This window comes from Podarcis gaigeae, assembly GCF_964106915.1.
Source record: "Podarcis gaigeae genome assembly, chromosome: 8".
NCBI classification, from domain to species: Eukaryota; Metazoa; Chordata; class Lepidosauria; order Squamata; family Lacertidae; genus Podarcis; species Podarcis gaigeae.
This window is the reverse complement of record NC_139684.1, coordinates 46021408-46042722: the sequence shown is the minus strand read 5'-3', so window position 1 is coordinate 46042722 and position 21315 is coordinate 46021408.

The window sequence follows — 21315 nt, the reverse complement described above, 5'->3', positions numbered from 1 at the left end:
AATGTCTATGCTTAGGTCATTTTCCTATTACATGCCCTATAAGATTGAGTGTAGTATAGTGTAATATAGGATCGGATAGGTTAGAGTGTTGAACTAGGACTTAGGAGACCAGGGTTTAAATCCCCACTCAGCCATGAAACTCACTGAATGACCTTGGGCCATTCACTGCCCCTCAGCCTAACCTACCTCACAGGATTGTTAGGGGGATTAAATGAAGAGAAGGAGAACCATGTAAGCTACTTGGAGCTCCTTGGAAAATAAGCTGGGATATAAATGCATGTTATAAATAAAATAAATATATTCTGTAGGATGTGGCACCATGAATAGAATTCCCCCAGGTGATCTAAGAGATCTTATGGGCCAATACACAGGTGGTCTTTCATCTAACCTGGTCCCAAGTTGCCCAGGGCTTTATGTGTTAACATCAAGTTCAAAAAGAGTGTGCTTTCCAACAATTTCTTGAGTGACCTTTGATTTTGTATTACCGGCAGCCTTCTGTTCTATTTGTCTATGGCCCTATATTTAAGCAAAAGGATGTGTTTCCATACATAATCACCTGAGTTTCATTTGAATATTTCTCCTAAGATCATTGACTGCTCTCACTGTATGAGGTTTTCTGCTTCAAATTTAGTGCTGACTCCAGCAGAGCATAAAATAGATTTGAAGACAATAAAAAATGCACTGCCTTATTTCCCCAAGGCATGTACTATATGATGGTTCTTCAGCAAAACTAATTTTATAAGGAGAGACAAGCAACAAAGGTAATCTCCAAGTACAACAATTTATCTATTGTTTTCTAAGTTATTTTACTAAATATTGATTGACTCTCTTGCTTGGTAGGCTTTTGCCATACATGCTACAGTGAAGTTGTGGGAGTTAAAAAAAAACATATAAATACTCATACTTTTTATTTGTAAGGGTTTAACAGACAAAATTCATTCTTGTCAAACTGGTGTGCTGTCCTGGCTTTCACTAGCCCTACCTTTAAAAGTGGGGACGGTTCATTCAGTTTGAAACCAACATGTCTACAAACACAGAAGTCATTTCAGAATATGGGAATGACCCCAGTTGTTTCTAACGGGCCAGAGGTATTTGATCTCTATCTTACTAATTAGTGTGGCTCAGTAATGATTATGCCTGACTGCTACCTGGAGCACTATTTCTGTACTGGTGCACTGTGTGAGCAATCAATGACCAATGAATTGAGGATACACTGGGCTCAAAATAGGTTAAAACACATTTAATGACATCGCCCACAGATCTGTTTTCACTTTTCTTGAGTTCTTCAAATAGCCCACCAGCTTAACTCCCCATACCCTCAATACAGCCAGTTCCCAGCTGATTTTTGTTTCATTTTTTTTTACTTCATCTTGGATGAATATGTTTTGTCATTTTCTTTGTGATTATTTGTTACACGTCTACCCTTTTCTTCCTACAAAGAACTTAGTTTGGGTGAAGGACCAAAGCTCAGTGTTAGAGCAGCATTTCATGAAAATGGAGAAACTCTCCTATGTGAATTTTTTTACAGAGAATCATAGGATTATGGAAATCTAAGGGTCCTCTAGCCCCCTGCAATGCAGGAATCTCAATCAAAGCATCCATGACAGATGACCAGCCAACCTCTGCTTTAAAACCTCCAATGAAGGAGGCATCTTCTGAGGGAGTCTGTTCTATTGTCGAGCAGCTCTTACTATCAAAGTTCTTCCTGATGTTTAGTTGGTCTCTCTTTTCATGTAACTTGAATCCAACCCTCCAGAGCAGGAGAAAACAAGCTTGTTCCATCTTTCATGTGACAGCCCTAGGGATAGATGAAGATGGCAGTGTTTGGTTGTGGGCATCCCTTAGTCACTGTTGTCAGGCATAACCTGCAGGTGCTTGGGGGTGCCCTTTGGCCTACGGACACATGGGGTGAACATTGACCAATGGGGCCAATGTTGGACTCTTACACCCAAAGTCCACAAGGCGGGGAGGGAGGAATCTAAGGAAACCTAGCTGTGTGTGGCTGTTAACTTGCCCAGGTGATGGGGGTGGAAATTACCCCCATCTATTAATTAACACCTGCCCGGACTTAATTTGATTTGCTTACATTGGTTGAATCTGACTAGTTGTTTTACAGATCCTAAAGTTGTTATATTTAATAACTATAACCTATTTATCCACAATTGCTTGACTTGACTCTTCTTCCTGATGTGCTGGCAATATTGCAGCATTTGTTCTTACTTGAGCTTTGACACTCTAGTCACACCCCAACCCATCACTGGAGGCTGACACAAACCAGGGCGAGTGCAAGGATGCACCACAAAACACAAAGCACACACTGGAATAATAAAGGAAAGACAATCCAAAATCTCAATAGCCCCTGAATTATTATTTTTTTGAAACATCTAAATTCTTTTGTGAAGAAAAAGGTGAATGAGGCCTTGATTTCTATTGACCCTGAAGAAGCAGCTTACGCAGGTCAGGGAATGGAGTTTATGAAAAGTGACTGCAACAGATGCTGTGCTTCCAAAGGTGATTTATAGATAGCTCTCCAGTTAATGACTTAATTTACTCTGTATAAAGAGCAGGTCTCCAAAGCGCTCGCGGTCAGGTGGACATCCTCCCTTACTTCTTCATTTGAGTAATTAAAAGGAAAGGAGAGAAGCGGATGTCAAAAACCTTGGAGCAAAGTGAAAGAAGTCACAGAGTTCCAATTCCCTTGGTGAAGAAGAGCAGGGGAAAGTAATGACTTGGTGTGACCCAATTTTGCATAGGGCTTGTTTCCTCCTGAAGCACTCTTCTTCTTTAGCATTTCCCACACATTTATAGTTAGCAGGGCTTATTTGTTCTGAGGTTTGCTGGCAACAATTCCCTTTTCTGGCTATTTCCTTTTGATGTTTTGTTTTCTCTTTTTAAAGTATTTCATCAAACCAAAACAGTAGCAGCACCAGGGGGTATAGGGGCAGGGGGCACACAAACAGAAATGTCCATTTCAAGGGAGCAGAGATATTTCATGTGTTGGATTTCTGAGGAAGAAATAACCGTGCATTTCACATCAGTGTTCCCATCCAAAATGTATTTTCTTTGAAGTCTTGTTGATTTTTTATTCATTTTTACTTAAGGTAAAGGTAAAGGTAAAGGTACCCCTGCCCGTACGGGCCAGTCTTGACAGACTCTGGGGTTGTGCGCCCATCTCACTCAAGAGGCCAGGGGCCAGCGCTGTCCGGAGACACTTCCGGGTCACGTGGCCAGCGTGACATTGCTGCTCTGGCCAGAGCCAGAGCCGCACACGGAAACGCCGTTTACCTTCCCGCTGGTAAGCGGTCCCTATTTATCTACTTGCACCCGGAGGTGCTTTCTTAAGGTGCTTTTACTTAAGGAGGTGCTTTTACTTAAGGTAGTGCTATTCAAATGCAAGGAAAAAGTTATGTGTTCTGTTTTTGTCAATTGTGTGTGTGTGTGTGTGTGTGTGTGTGTGTGTGAGAGAGAGAGAGAGAGAGAGAGAGAGAGAGAGAAATATTACCAAAATCAGAAAAAGAGCTTGCAAATACATGAAATAAGAGAGTTTGTGTACTGGTCCAGTAAACGCTTCCGCTGCGCAACCAGCAACAGTTCTCTTTGCAGAGTATTAATTAAGTCCAGTGCAGAGATTCTTGTTGCAGTACAAGCTTCAGAGTCTCAGCAGCAAAGAAATAACGACACAGGGAAGCCTGTCTTTCCAAAGACAGGTTTATTGCAGACAGATAACAGAAACACCTCCGGAGCTTTCAGACATTTTTGCTTCACGCCCCGCAGGCAGAGAAAACAAACACTCTTTATATACTGAGCAACTTAACAACTTAACGAGCTTGACTACTTAAAGTCACATGACATTGCTAACTTGCCAGCGTCTTAGGTTTCACACCCTAACACCCCCTCTCGCTGGCAATAGCTGGCAATACAAAAACAAAATTACTTCAGACCCATTTCTTCACAAAAGTTTTCATGCCGCTGAAACCCAAGCGGTTTTGTAAAACCATCAGCTTGATTTTCATGACTGGGACAGTAACTTAATTTAACAATTCCTGCTTTTACCGTTTGACAAACATTTTGAAAGCGGATATCCAAATGTTTTGTACGACCTTTAAACTGCCCGTTTTGTGCTAACTTAAGACACGGTTGATTATCACCCCATACAGTGATTGGAGTGATGGTATTTTCATACATCTCTTGTGCCAAGCATTTGTAAAATTCTAGATCTCTACATAACTCAGATAAGGCACAGAACTCAGCTTCTGTTGACGACAAAGCAATCAGGTTCTGTTTCTTGGATCTCCACCCAATCAGAGTTACCAAATTTTATTACACAGCCAGACACTGATTTTCTATCCTTTAAATTTCCCCAATCACTATCTGCCCAACAAGTAATCTGTGCTTGTCCTTCAGCAGATAATTCAAGGCAAAAATCTTTGGTGTATTGTAAATATCTTAACACTCTTTGAATTCCTTTCCATGCATTTACACTAGGTTTTGAAGCTTCTCTGCTGAGTAAGTTAACAGCGTAAGCAATATCTGGTCTACTCCATTGCGAAAGATGAAGTAAGCTTCCCAGTGCTGACTGAAAGATTTCAGCACGCTTGAATTCAGCACTATCCTTGAACTCATTGTCTTTTACAAAACCCATTTCCATTGGTGTTCTAACACCTGCACACTCTGTCATGCCAAACTTTTTCAACATTTGCAATATCTTGCCTTTTTGATTCAGTAGAAAACTGCCATTTTTGGTCCTATCTATCTGAACACCAAGATAGACCTTTACATCACCAAGATTCTTAACTTTGAAGTGTTTATTTAACTCTTTGGCTAGTTTTTTTACTTGTTCTTGTGTCTTTGAAGTATAAATCAGGTCATCTACATTAACAAGCAAAGATTCTTGAGCATCTCCTGAACCTCTGAAATATAAGCAATTGTCAGCCTTGCTCCTGCTAAAACCAATGCCTACCAAAACGTCATTCAAACACTCATTCCAATTATGAGCAGATTGCTTGAGTCCATAAATAGATTTATGTAGTTTCCATACCTGATTTGATTTACCAACTTTCAACCCTGGCGGTAGCTCCATATAGAGCTCTTCAGCCAAGTCTGAATGAAGATAAGCTGTAGAGACATCAAATTGATTCACTTTGAACCCTTTCTGAGCAGCAACTGCTAATATTGCCCGTAGGGTTTCACTCCTTGAAGTGGGTGCATAGACTTCGGAATAATGTAACCCCTTTCTTTGCGTAAAACCTCGAGCTACAAGCCTTGCTTTGTACTCTGGTTTCCCCATCGCCGTTGTCTTTATCCTGTACACCCACCTACAACTTACTGCCTTGGTACCTTCTGGCAGTTTGGTGATGGAAAACACACCCAGTTCTTTCATAGAATTCAACTCTTTTTGCATGGCCTCACGCCACCTACTGGCCTCCTCCTGGGGTAATTGCTCAATCTCCTCAAAACTTTCAGGTTCGCAATTTGCCAAACCAGCCCAAACACTAACAGCTTGGTACGTTTCAGGAGGTATACCTTTGTTGGCACGCTTGGAACGCCTTAACAGTTCCTGTGATGTTCCTTCAGTTTCCCCCTCTGACCCAGAATCACTAGTCGTCACCTGTTTGTCACTAGTAGTTGAAGAACTTTCTGATTCTGACTTTACACTCTCTTGCTGTACAGGTGAACTTTTAGAGCTAGAAGATTCTGACTTTACACGTCTCTCTTGCTGTACAGGTGAACGAGAAGAGCTAGAAGATTCTGACTTTACAGACTTGGGTGAACTAAACGATTTCTCACCTTTGTCCTCAGACTCAAATTCCTCAGCCTGTTCTGGAACTAATACCTGCCCTGGGGCCTGAGTTTCATTGTTACTGTTCACCACGTCAAATAGTATGTCAGGATTTCCATGAATTTTATTCCAACCATCCTGTTCACAAAATTCTGCACTTCTGCTGATTGTGATTTTCGTTTGATTGCCTTCTACATTCACAAATCTCCAACCTTTTGTGTTTGCTTGATAACCACAGAAAAGCATTTCTTTAGATCTAGGATCGCCTTTCCTACGTTGTGCCCTAGGCACCAGCACATAAGCACGACATCCAAAAACTCTTAGATGATCATTTTTTGGTTTTTCCCCAAATAGCATGAAGTAAGGAGTGTTGCCTATTGTGCTATTGTACACTCTGTTAAAAGTATAATTCGCATACAGTGCAGCCTCAGCCCAAAACCGCTGTGGAAGTCCAGAATCAAACAGCAAAGCAGCAATGGCTTCCTGTAATGTTCGAAATTTTCTTTCAGCAACTGCATTCTCCTGTGGTGAATAGGGATTGGTAAGTCTATGAACTATACCTTTCCTTTTTAACCACGTCTCCAGCGTGTGGTTCACATATTCCCCACCACGATCTGATTGTATTTTACGCACCCTGGTGTCAAATTTACATTCGACTTCTTCAATCCAATCCATCAGGATGGAAGCTGCTTGCGATTTTTCTTTCAGAAAGAAAACCCAACTAGCCCTTGAAAAATCATCCACCAAAATTTGCATAAATCTCGCACCTCCAAGCGATTTGGCTGGCATAGGGCCACACACGTCTGTGTGCACAAGTTCAAAGGGTTTCTTGCTTACTCTGTCAGATCTAGGATAGTTACATGTCTTAACCTTAGCATGTTTACAAGCACAACAATCCAGAAAATTTGGACAGGGTTTAATGTTACACTCCTCAGCTAAATCTGGCATCTTGCTTACATACTTAAAGCATATATGAGCTAACCTTCTGTGTAGTAGATGTGCACAACCTGTATGAGGAGCCTTATTTACACACTTAGCTTGCACTTCACCTGTTGAACATCTACCTGCTGCTAACTGCTCTTCATCCAAAACAAAAAGCCCATCTTCACAGGGAATTTTAACTAGCTCCTTCCCCTGTTTCGAAATGGTGCACACATCATTTTCAAACTCAACCTTAAAACCACTTTTTACCAGGCATGACACACTCAAAAGTCCATTCTTCATTCCTGGAAGAACGAAAACAGGAAGGTTAGTTTGCAAACAATTAACATAAATTGTGCCTTTAAGGCTCATTTCTCGTTTACTATTGTCTGCTATAGTCACAGTTTTTGCAACTGGCAATGTCTTGCAGTTCTTCAAGCTGCCACTAGATGTCGCTGGAACTAAACTGTGACTTGCTCCACTGTCAATTATCCACTTCAAGGTTTGTTGGCTCCTTTTAGGACTCTGTTGTGCTGCCATTGCAGATAGTCCCTTATCAGCACCTGCTCCCCCTCTGGATCGTTGATTCTTGTAGCTCTCACTTCGTCTTCCCCTGTAGCTCCGGAAACTGACCTTGGACTGTTGAAATTCCTGTTGTTTTTCAGGACACTTTGCTATCAAATGAAACCTGCTGCCACATCGAAAACATGACTTGCTGGCCATAGCAGACACTTGTGAGGCTTCCTTACAGCTCTGCCTGCTAGCTCCCCCACGCTCTATGGTGGCTCTATGGTGAATTCGCCTAAGAGCTTCCCAAATTTCAAATGCAGACCTTAAATTTTCCACATGAGGTAATTGGGAATCGTCTATCGATACCATCAACATGCATCTAGCTTTAGTGTCCATTTTATCATGTTCCCTGTTCTGAGCATGTGCAGCAGCCTCTTGCTCTGCTGTGGCATCTGCTGTGGCATCTGCTGCAACAGCCACAAACGGCTTTCGCCTCTGGACATAGTCAGCCCACACTTCTTTGGCTTCCAACCAGACTTGAGCCCTCTTAGACCACTGCACGTAATTAGCAGAGTTCAACTTTGTAAAGGGAACCTGGAAACTTTCCACTGCCATTCTTGGGGTCTGCTGCTACTCCCTCTGTGTGCCCTTGCTTCTCTTTCCCCTTGGGATTTGTTTTACTCACTTTTCAGACGCCTCCAGCCTCCTCTGAAGCCTTTTAAACTCTTTTCCTTCCGTCTCTTCACTAGCAACCTACCACCGTCCTCTGTTTTTATTAGCAAAACAAAAACAGAACGGGAGGTCAAGCTAGCCTTTTGCAGCTAATGAAGCTGTAAATCTTCACTTACGCAGCTCTCTCAACTTTCTGCAGCCTCTCAGTTCCTTTAAGAGCTGGATTTACGACCAAGCCAGTCTTCTCTCATCCGAAAGCTGCTTTCACTTTCTCTGCACACAATACAGCTGTAGAAACGTAGAAGGAGCCATAACCTAAGAGAGTTTGTGTACTGGTCCAGTAAACGCTTCCGCTGCGCAACCAGCAACAGTTCTCTTTGCAGAGTATTAATTAAGTCCAGTGCAGAGATTCTTGTTGCAGTACAAGCTTCAGAGTCTCAGCAGCAAAGAAATAACGACACAGGGAAGCCTGTCTTTCCAAAGACAGGTTTATTGCAGACAGATAACAGAAACACCTCCGGAGCTTTCAGACATTTTTGCTTCACGCCCCGCAGGCAGAGAAAACAAACACTCTTTATATACTGAGCAACTTAACAACTTAACGAGCTTGACTACTTAAAGTCACATGACATTGCTAACTTGCCAGCGTCTTAGGTTTCACACCCTAACATGAAAAGCATAAAAAAATTGTACACATGAAGTCCAACCTAAGGCTTCAGCTGAAACTATTTGCCCTGTGAGGAGGAAGAAGAGGGTGAGTGAGGCAGACAGAGGAACTAAGTTAATTATATATACAGGTAATTACTGATTAACGTGTGTCTAGAAGTGACCTAGAAACAACACTTGGCACGTCTTGAAAAGGGCGTAACAGGAGTATAATAGGGGCGGGGTGTAACAGGGTGGGGCACGTTTATACACACAAAATGGTTCTTTGACTATATTCAGCCCACAAAAACAGAACAAAACAAAAAGTCGAACAAGTTCATATTGAATTTCTTCTCCTTTCCCCCCATTTTTAAAGGCTATCACTTTTCAAAGGCTAATGGGAAAAGGTTGAATTCCAGTGAACTGTTAGTGGTGCTTCCAGCAGACAAAATACTGTTGAAAAGCTTGTAGCTTGTAGACCTGCATAAATTCAGCTCTGACCTGGAAGAAGGCTTGGCGAACAAGTGTGTTGTGGAGTTTAGAGTGTTGGACTAGGACCTGGGAGACCAGTATTCAAATGCTATCTCAGCCATGAAGCTCAACAAGGTGACCAAGGGCCAGCACTCTGGCCTAACCCGTGGAGAGGGAGAGAACCAAGTCTGGCACCTTGAGCTCCTTAGAGAAAAGGTGGGATGCAAATTTTATAAATAAATATAGAAATACATAATTGCCTGCATAGGATCCTTTTCACAGGTACAATAATGTCCGCCTACTCACTTATGAACCCAGATGATTGGGTTCAATTTCAGGCTTATGGTACAAAATCATACGTACTAATTAAAAAGCTTTTTCAAAACATATGCATGTGCAATTCATAAAAATACTTATGTGCAGACTTTTTTATGGGGGTGGGGGAAGATGATGGAAAATTATGACCACCAGCTGCTGGTTCTTGGTGGAACAACTGCTAATGTTCCTGCTGCAAATCAGGTAGCCATGGCAATGCATGGCTTGTAGCAGCATGTGTTAATCCAGAAGGCAGTGGTTTCAGCATCCTGTTTGCCTCTTTCTCCACCACCTTGCGTTTCATCTGAAAGTTCACTTTGGATAACTGTTTATTCAGGCCAAAAGGCTTCTTTTTAAGGCTTTGAACTTTGGACAAGCCCAATGAAATCCCAAGCCTTGGAAAATGGAGAATTGTGAAATATTTTGTTGGAAGCCACCCAGAGTGGCTGGGGAAACCCAGCCAGATGAGTGGGGTATAAGATAATAATAATAATAATAATAATAATAATAATAATAATAATAATAATAAATAATTAACAATCAAACAGTATATAAATTTCATTAAATAATTAAATGAAATCCCCAACCTTGTTAAAAGAGTATGGGGAAGCTCCCAGCCTGAATTCTCCTTTGGAGGCTCTCATACAGCAGGGGTGGGGAACCTCAGGCTTAGTACCTGCCAGATTTCTATATCTAGACTTTGGGACTCACCCCAGATCTCAGCCCTCACCACCATTGCTTCACATACCCCTTGAGGACATTCAGTTTGAAGGCGATTTTGGATGCCCATTTTGGTAGGCCATTTGGAAAACCTGGTCATACAGCATCCTTTATCAATTTGTGTCTTTTAAACAAGGCACAGCTTTGCATTTGTGAGTATGAGAATACACTGTGCCCTGGATGTTTGCAGCTGTTTCACCTTAACAGCACATTAAGATATTTTCATTTTATTTACTGCTACATAAAGGAAGCACCAAGGACATTCAATAGTGAATCTGTTGCTAAAAGATGTAAGAATAATAGTAATTGAAATCAGCAGCATGCAAACCATGGGAGGCTCAGTGCTTTAGTGGTTTATCTTAAGTTGATATTACCCAGTGCAAGGTGCTAATGCATTTTGAATGAATGTTAATGGGACTCCAGCAATTGTGGCAATCTATTTAAATTAAAAGGGGGAACTTCTCCAGGTTCCTCTGCAGCTTGAATAAGAGTAATACTGACTGCAACTTCAGGGGTGATGGTACATATGAATTATCTACCTACAGTATACCATGCTTGCCATTTCTGGGGTAGTTTTGTTATATTCAGCTCACAGCCTGCTGTGCAACCATCTCGTCCTCTGCCGTCCCCTTCTCCTTGTGCCCTCCATCTTTCCCAACATCAGGGTCTTCTCCAGGGAGTCTTCTCTTCTCATGAGGTGGCCAAAGTACTGGAGCCTCAGCTTCACAATCTGTCCTTCCAGTGAGCACTCAGGGTTGATTTCCTTCAGTATGGAGAGGTTTGATCTTCTTGCAGTCCATGGGACTCTCAAGAGTCTCCTCCAGCACCATAATTCAAAAGCATCAATTCTTCGGCGATCAGCCTTCTTTATGGTCCAGCTCTCACTTCCATACATCACTACTGGGAAAACCATAGCTTTAACTATACGAACCTTTGTTGGCAAGGTGATGTCTCTACTTCTCAAGATGCTGTCTAGGCCTGTCATTGCCCTTCTCCCAAGAAGCAGGCGTCTTTTAATTTCGTGGCTGCTGTCACCATCTGCAGTGATCATTGAGCCCAAGAAAGTAAAATCTCTCACTACCTCCATTTCTTCCCCTTCTATTTGCCAGGAGGTGATGGGACCAGTGGCCATGATCTTCGTTTTTTTGATGTTGAGCTTCAGACCATATTTTGTGCTCTCCTCTTTCACCCTCATTAAAAGCTTCTTTAATTCCTCGTCACTTTCTGCCATCAAGGTTGTGTCATCTGCATATCTGAGGTTGTTGATATTTCTTCCGGCAACCTTAATTCCAGCTTGGGATTCATCCAGCCCAGCCTTTCGCATGATGAATTCTGCATAAAAGTTAAATAAGCAGGGAGACAATATACAGCCTTGCCATACTCCTTTCCCAATTTTGAACCAATCAGTTGTTCCATATCCAGTTCTAACTGTAGCTTCTTGTCCCACATAGAGATTTCTCAGGAGACAGATGAGGTGATCAGGCACTCCCATTTCTTTAAGAACTTGCCATAGTTTGCTGTGGTCGACACAGTCAAAGGCTTTTGCATAGTCAATGAAGCAAAAGTAGATGTCTTTCTGGAACTCTCTAGCTTTCTTCATAATCCAGCGCATATTTGCAATTTGGTCTCTGGTTCCTCTTCCTCTTCTAAATCCAGCTTGCACTTCTGGGAGTTCTCGGTCCATATACTGCTGTGGATGCACAGAATTAGCCTACTGCACAGAAATTAGCCTACTGTGCTTTAATTGCTTCACCGACTTTTGCCTCTGGCCCCAACCACAGCCTATGGCTTTCAGAAACTATTGTGGTAACCGGGGTTAAAAGGGTTTCCTAGTCCTATGCTGTAGTAATGTCCAAGGTACCAGGCAGGGGTAGAAAGATGAAGGGAGAAGTATGCCAGAGCAGCACCAGATGGATAAAAATGTTGAGTAGATGTGAGAAAGAACCTAGGTTCTCATGGAACACCATGGAGTTTCCAACAATCAGCTATTATTTATGTAATGCATTTTTGCCTAGTAATCTGGTTGCTGACTTTGGGGCTAGTTATAGTTATGACTTCCAGGGCAGCCCTATATAGAGTGACCTGCAATAATCCAGTCTGGAAGCTACCAAAGCATGGAATACAGTGACTATGAGTACAGTTTAGGAGTTAGCAGTTTGGGAGATGCCAGTCTGCGTACGTGAAGAATGTGTTTGGTAGTGTTTGTGTGTTTACTTGTTAAATCCAAGGCTTTGGGTAATGGTTTGCTCCCTCAACTCCACAAAATCCCCTTTCTAGCCACACTAGTAAACTTTTTGCATTTCTTTAAGCAATGATTTTCTGTCATGTTTCAGTGTTTTCTATCATCTTTCTCTTATTACAGGATTTTCAGATACAGACTATAATTTACTGATATTGATGTGTTTATTTTCTCAATTATATGTATGCTTTTAGGACCAAGAAATGGTGTATTTTATATAAGTCTCCCTCTAAACTTATTTGGCCTAGCATATCACAGTCAGGATGGATTTTTAATTTGGATCCTGTGGTCAAAAGTGCATTCTTGAGCTGCACTGGGACAAGGGATAGGATTTTCTGAAAATATTGATGTCTTGATATCCTCAATGTTTTCCCGCCCCTCTAATTCTCATCTCATTGATCTTGACAAAAAGTACTGTAAGTTGTTTTTACCAATTGATAAAAGTATGAACCATTCTTACATCTCTCTTTCTCTCTCTCTCTCTCTCTCTCTCTCTCTCTCTCTCTCTCACACACACACACACACACGTATTATGTATAAATGTTCTCCTAGTATCCTAATGTAACCAACACAAAAATAAATACATACAATACCTAGAACTGTGTAAAAATGCATGGGGTTTGACATGGGTTCTGACCAATGTTAGGTCCTTTCCGCACTTACAATTTATAGTGGTATAGGTGCTGTTTGATCTGACTTTTTAAACCATGAGTTTGCAGCTAATTATCTGCACCTTTGGTCATATGTCACTGTTATTAGACAGTGAGTAAGGGGTTTCCCATTCCATACAAATGGCGGTTTGTACCCAAAATGAGACATGTTCCATGTCTGGAATCACCCCCCCATACGCTTACATTCCTCAAGTCAGTAAATGTCAGAGTTATCGACAGGAACATGAGGTAGCCATAGTTTTAAAAGTGTTCAGCTGCTTTCATCTGCTGCTTTGAAAACTGTGTTCCGGAGTATAACATTCATGATAAGGGCTTGCTCTGGAACAACAACAAAATGGTGTCAAAACTCTCAACAAATTTATCTGTTTGTTTCTAGGCATATTCTAGTATGGATAAAAATCCTATCTATGCAGTGAACCAAGATCATCAATTTACAAGAAATAAGCCATTTTTATTAGCACTGTAATCTCCAGAATCCTCTCAGAAATATATTTTTGTAATCTTTTAATTTCTTGGAGACGTCTTAACATAATAATTCAGTACATAAGCGGTGTCCCTGGACATGGCAGCCTAACACAGCAGCACAGTGACTTATCCATTTTTCTCCCATGAATTCTGAAACAAGTCACTTTTTTTCCATGGCTTTCATTATTTTCTTAAAGGAGTGGTGTTTGAAGAAAATAATCTCTTACTACTTAAGCCTCCCCTGAGGCCCCATTTCAATAATTTTTCTTATTCACATAATCCTCCATCAAAGCTTCATTTTATTTGAAGAGGCAGATGTGATCATCATTGCAAATTTAAATCCCATTATGCCAGTCTGATGGTGTTCAGTCCAAATAAAATAATAAAATAAATGCTTAGTACTGGAAGATGCGGGCGATTGATACTCATCCTTAGATCGAACTGATCTCTAATGAGTTAAAATTATTTGTAAATCCAGTGAGAGCAATCAGAAGGGTATTGACGGAAGTTTAGGATGCTGAATAGTACAGGCTTCTTAAGCAATCACACAACATAACCTGTTTATTGGGTGTACTTGGAAAGTTCAGGCCAAGAGCTGCAGGAATTCTGTCTCTGAACAGACTGCTTGATGCACATATGAACTTCTGTTGTGAATTACAGCAAGACCCATGTCATTCAGCATCCAGTTACCACAGGGGTCAACATTAATGCCAAAATCCAGCACCGCCTAAGCTCTGCAAGTGCGGCTTTCTCCCGATTGAAGTGCAGAGTGTTTGAGGACCGGGACATTTGCAGGGAAACCAAAATGCTTGTTTACAAAGCTATTGTACTACCAACCTTCAGGGGTGAAGGAAGGCGTCGTGACACCTGGGGCAGGTGCCACAGCGTAGGGCACATGTGCAGCATCGCTACGTACGATGCATGCACTGTATGTAGCGATGCTGCACATGCACTGTATAGTGGCGCCACTCTAGCGCTGTACAGATGGTGCCAGGATCCCTCCGGCACTGCTACAGCAGTGAACAGAGGATCCTGGCACTGTCTGTAGGGTGCTGGAGAGGCACCGGCAGCAAACCATGCGACACTGCACATGCACTGTACTTAGTGGTTTGCTGCCAGTGCCGGGATCCTCTGCTTGCGGCTGCAGTCATGAAGAGAGGATCCTCCAAAGGCAGCTGTGGCAGCTCAGTGTCTGCTCACACCACCGTGAGCCCCCGCAGGCATGGAACCCGGGGTGTACCGCCCCCCATGCCCCCAAAGCCTTTACCAAAGGTGTCATGGACTTTGAAGACACTCAAACTCAGGACCCAAGGGAAAAACGTGCTAAGAGAAAGGCACGCTTGGCAAATCCACACTGTGATCAACTCCTGCCCAGGAACCAATGTCTCCACTGTGGAAGGATGTGTGGGTCCAGAATTGGCCTCCACAGTCACTTATGAACTCATTGTTAAAACCGTGTTTATGGAAGACAATCTTACTCGGCTATGAGTGATCGCCAAAGAAGAAGACCCACAATGGCCAAAGCAGGTTCCCCTATCCCCACCCTTCAATCTGGCTGACTGTTTGATGTGTCATCACCATACAAGTGCATCAAGGCATTCACTACAGCAGTCCATTGCGTTTTCCCTGCTGTAGTCAAAACTAAATGTCAGCCAAACAATGCCACTACATCTGAGATCAGAGCTTTTGGAATTGGTGAAGACAAGAAGGTCAACTCCCAGTTTCATACTACTTGAAGGGACATGTAGGTGAGTGCTGTGCAGATCAGGAAGTGGAGGTGTTCAGGATAGGGGGCACTTTTTCAAGGAGGCATTAACCTGAACTTCTGGGCATGTCCATGCCTTCAAGCCAGCATGCTTGGATGATACAAGCATAAATTCATGCTCACAAGCATTTTTTTATACATTACAGGGGTGATTCTAAGAAGGTGATTTCCCCCACATACAATCTGAAGTGGTACAATCGATTATATCACCCAAGAATGCTTCACATATCATGTTGTGATGTGTTTCGTATACAACAGGCCTCTGACATAATTTCTTCTTCACTCCAGAGACTGGCTGTCCACAACCTAAATTCATGAGCAGCCTGTATTTTACCATTTAAATTATTCATGCATTAGTTCATTTACCAGTGGTGGCATTAAAAAGAAAGAAAGAACTTTAACAACCTCTAGATACTTTACTTGTGGTCTATGCATTTGGGAATATACCACCACAACTGGCTTCATTATCTATGCTACTTCACTGAAAAGAAAATGGGAATTAAAAGGTAATAGCCTGACACATTTTTGAGATTTGCCTTCAAAACCACAGCATATTTCATTAGTTCCACTCGTGTTCTTTGGTGCAGTGTTTGGAGGATCTTATAATGAAGTTTTCAGCTCTTGCTTCTGCTAAATATGCTTTAGTGTTAAGCATAATGCTAAACCTGATATGTGAAAATCAAATCAATTCTGCAGCTGAGAACATCAGCAGAAAGGGAAGAGGCATGGAGATTCTTTTAATGGCTAGAAAACACACACAAAAGGGATAATATCTCAGTGACAGAAGTAATGCATTAAAATGAATTTCAGGAGGCATTGATAGCAATATCTATTTGCAACTCTCTCTCTCTCACACACACACACACACACACAGAGAGAGAGAGAGAGAGAGCGCAGCACAATGAAGTCTGTGTCATGGCCAACATTAAAACCAACTCCCACATGCAGCATCAAGCATCACACTTAAGAAATGGGATGGGGGGGTTGGAGTGGTTGTAGGGTTGATGGTAGCAAAAGCAGGTATTGGGGTGGAGTGGCATTACTACACTACTTTCCCAGCTGGTGGTTTCCTGTTGCTTACTGAGACAAAGAGGTGGCAGCAGCAAGGAAATCAGTGAAGTGCAAATGCACCAGCGGAGCCCCCCAGAGCTCCTGCCATTGTATTTGCACCACACTTCCCAAGTGTGTTTCCACTGCACCAATTTTCAAGCTGAGGTGCTACATGTCCTTACTGATTAGTAACAAACATTTTATTAATTCCAAATCATTTTGTAATAGTATTCCACTCAAATGTCCTAAAGGTACATTTCTGGAATTATTTGGAACATCCTAACCAGACATTTCCTTTATGTTCCCTGGAGGTCTCAATAACTAGACACCAAATTATCTGTAAGACATTTACTTCTAATGTCAAAGGTCTTCCAACAGTAATTGGTGGTTAAATCTGTTTTAAGGATATCAGATATCCTTGAAACAATCATGTGGCACACTTCTTTGTGTGCCTCCTCCACAAGAGGTCCAGAGGGTGGCAACATGAGAACAGGCCTTTTCAGCAGTGGCTCCCAGTTTGTGGAATGCTCTGAATAAGGAAGCTTGAGTGGTACCTTAATTACATACAGTATCTTTAGGCATAAACATTCCTCAGCTCCTAGGCCTTTGGCTAATTAAACAATCTACAACATTTTAAACTTTGTGTGCACGGGGTTTTTAGTTTGCTACTATGTTATGTATTTTTGTGGTTTTTCTATTGTAAACTTCCCTATGATCCTTGAATGAGGTGTTATAGAAATTTAATAAATCATAATAATAAGGGCCATGAGGACACCAATGCCAGCTCTGCTCCCAATAATCTCATCTCCACCACATGGCCCCTGACCTTATGGTGTTGAGAAGGAGGGTCTAAGCCAGCTTTTCTCAACCTGTGGGTCCCCAGATGTTGTTGAACTGCAACTCCCATCACCCCTAGCTAGCAAGGCCAGAGCTCAGGGATGATGGGAGTTGTAGTCCAACAACATCTGGGGACCCACAGGTTGAGAACCATTGTAAGCACATTCTAAGGAGGCTTCTGATAGTTTTCAGCTGAACATGCTTAGCATCCCCTTTGTGATATTCCTGTTCTACATAGGAAGGTAGGGCAGCCAGAGTTGGCATGTGCAGGGAAATTGAGGGTTAGGGTAGTACACATGGAGGCATGGACTCCATGGTCCCTAGTCATTCTGTCATTCTCTGCTTAGCCATATGTCCTGACTAGGACTCATACATTATAATAATCATACAGATAATAGCTTTTTGTATTCCATATGCAGCCGAATTCTTACTTCCTTCAGAATACATTCACCTAACTCTAATACCATCTTATGCTGGAAATTCTAGCAAGTCAAATCTGCTCTCAGGAGAAAAGATCACTTCCCTATTAGACCAATGGATCAAAGTATTCATTGTTCATCACCTGAGAATACTGGAATGCTTGTTTTAAAAAATAAAAACAAACAAACAAGCCAATTATTTGAAATGTTTCCAAACTTGCAGTTCATCAAACTCAGTGTTGCATTTTTGTATGATTTTATGGCAAATCAGCAGGCATGTTGTTGTTTAGTTTGTGTCAAAATATTCACAGGGAGTTTGTAAAGCTATAGGCTCTACATATTCTATATGCATGGAGGCACTCACTGAATTATAATTATGAATGCATTAGAATATATAGCACCAATAAAGTCTTGGTGACTGGGATTCATTATGGAAATAGAGGAAATGAACTGCCATGTAAAAATTTGGAAGTGGATTTCTTTATTTATATATTTTAAAAATTCTATATTGTTGGATCATAACACATCAGTTTACAATGTGAAAGTACAAAACACAATTAAAATATTAACAACAACAACATTAATAAAATGATCATTAAGGTGACTGTCTAAAAACAAAAATAATATTAAACAGCTGGAAAGATCTGTCAGCATAAAAAGATCTGGAAGAGATGCTTGAAAGTTAAAAGTAGGGATGCCTTCTAAATCTATGTGATGCTGTTTGTGGAATATTGATTGTGATGCTACAAGGCTAATGCTCATGGGAGCGGAATCCTCTTCTTGTTGCAAGAATTATTTGTAATTTATTACTTCAGAAGAAATAAGGAAAAGAGAAGAAGAGACTAAAAGTTTGTTGTTTATACCAATATTGAGAGTAAGTAGTTAGCAATTTGGGGGGGGGCACATTAAGTCAATTAAAAAGGTTTCCTCTCTTGACACAAGGTACTTATGCATTTAATATCAAGTTATTTCATTTATTAAACTGTTAAGAAAAGCTTTCCACTTCACTGCAAGCTCTGCCTTTGCATCCAGGCACACTCATCTCAAGTAACTCAGGATCTGGTTCATTATTCTACCAGGGCTTTGATTCACAAATGGTTTAAAAGCCTACATTTCAGAATCAATTATCTAATTGGTCTTGCTGTTAGCTTGGATTGATTTGTATTTTGTAACTGAAGGCAAGCAAGCACTTTCTGTGTGTTTCTGATACTTTATTAGGGGTAGGGGGAGATAAATTGCTGTATAAAGCCTGCAGCGGAAAATTCAAGAGAAGAGGGTCTTGTCCAAAATGAAGCATCAGGTTTGACAGAGAGGCTCAAGAATTTACTTGGGTTCAGTGCTCGACTGATTCATTGCCACCACTCTCTCTCACACCCACCCCCTGCCCCAAATGCTGAAATGTCATATTAACTTGAATAAAAACAGTTCTGGCATCAGGAAAAAAAATTGTGGTGGGACACAGAAGAGACAAACTATATTTTGAGGTGAGTAAGTTGTGTCACATATATGATCTCTGAAAAAAGAAAGTATATGTTAATGACAGGAGCTCAGTAATGGGAAGAGCAAGTGGGGTGGCAATCTCCTTCTTTGGAGATGGTCTTTTTCCCCTGCCCCCTATGGTGCAACCCATGGATGAATTATTCATTTAACTCATGAGAAGGATCTGCAGCAAAGCTAATCAAATAAGGATACATGCTGGCACTATCAAAATGCAGGAGTTTGGGAGAAAGTGTTCCCTTTTGCTTCCACCTGGGTGAAGCCACCATAGCTCAAGGAGCCAACCTTGGCAGAGCACATCAGCACCCATCTATTAGAAGTGCAGCAGCAGGAATCATCCATTGGCAACTTAGGGGTTAATCCTGTTAGTGTGAAAGTCAGCTAGCCAAGAATGGGGCCAGTGGAGGTGTTGCTTAGCAACCAAGCAGAGTGGCAGGATGTCTACTACAGTGCTATGATTGGCTGTGTAATTCTGAGAGTGGAAAAGCTGGGTGTGGCATGCACTCATAGGAAACTGCAGGAGGGGAGATTGTTCTTGTACACAGGTGCTGTTTGTGGGTTTTCCCTTGTCATCTAGTTGCCACTGTGAGAACAGGATGGCAGTTTAGATGGGCCATTGGCCAGATCCAGCAGGGCTTTCTTTTGTTCTTTCAGTGCATGAGGAAATAATCCTCCAGTTGAGATAAAAGCTAACTAACTTAGATGGTCCATGAAAAGAAACATTAAGATGACTACATTTCAGAAAACTGTAAAGTACTAATGAAGAGAAGCTAGTATATATTTTTTTGGTTAAAAATAATCTAAATTAAAATGGAAAGCACTTGAAAATTATTGTAGAGTCTCGGGGAAATGTATTAGCAATCAAAATGCAAACCTTCAGAACCTGAATAGTATATGGGGAAAGTATTGCAATCGCTATAATTTTATCTGATGGAAAATGGTAATATATTCCTTGGTACAGAACTAAAGCCTTTTGAAATCCATTCAGGGATAGAATCTTTGTTAAATAATATTAGCTAGTATTAACATAATTAAAATGAACCCTTTGAAATGGTAGGCAGCTCATAAGTTGAGTAGTAACATAATTACTTGAAGATGAGTGACTGATTTGAGACAAGAAATTCTATTTGCTATAAACTACAATTCCCTAGAATTATATGCATATATATAATCAAGGAATATGAAAACTAAGATGAAATATATGTCTCAAATAGATCTCCATTTTTCCCCAAATGTCATAACCACTGTGCAAAAGTTGTTTTCTGAGACTTGAATGAACTAACTCGCAATCTGTGACAGACTGAACCTATTAAGCTAGCATGGACTGTGAGCATGTTGGTGTGAAAGTCTTCTTTCTGGAGGGATATCAGAAACCTTTGCATGTCTCCCTGTGTTCTGTACTTGGACCAATGCTTTTCAAGTTGTTTATACTGTAAATCATCTGGAGTCAATGGAGAGCAGTGAGGTGGCCAAGTTTTCAAATAACACCAAATTGTTCAGGGTGGTAAAAACAAAACAGGATTGCATGGAGCTCCAAAAAGATTTTGTTAAGTTGTGGGTGAACAGATCAGACGACACAGCGATTCTTCAAACAGCTCTTGTTTATTCACAGGCCAGAACAGAACTGAACTGAAGGGTTCAGCCAGCCTGCTTATAAAGAGCTCCACTACAACGCAACAATAACAATTTTCTGTAACTATCCAATCACTGAATGTCACTTTCAATTCCTTATTTGCATAAGTGGACCTGAGTGAAAACTATCTACAGTATCCCCCTGCTGGCCCAGGGTGAGAACTTCAGTACATAACAGATTTCTCCAAGTTCTATGAGCTAAGCATACAAATGGAAATGCAGGTTTTAAGTTTAAAGAAAAGGCAAATAGGGTGGAGCATGGTAAAGGTAGATAACATTATGCAGGGTGTGGAGGAAGTGCTAAAATCCAGGCCCATCCAATGCTGTAAGACTGAACAGATGAACGATCAATGGAAATGTCAACCTATTGTGGGGGGAAATGGTGATTCTAATGCTATGGATCATTAGAAAAGGGACTGGCAATGAAACTGCCAATATCATAAAGCTGTTGTACATAATACTGCTAATTTATGGTGCAGTCCCACTTAGAATGTTCTGTGCAGAAGATGGAAACCAAGATGATCAAGAAATGGGAGAGGTTTATGACACTCACACCTCCTTCCCATTGGCATATGGCTGGTAACTACAAAAACAGAATTTTGAACTCATTTGGCCTTTGTTCTGTTCCCACAGGTCTCTTCCTATGTTCTTAGTTCTCTTGGTTAATGCATAACATGTGTGTGTGCGGATGTGTGCACGCGCTGTAT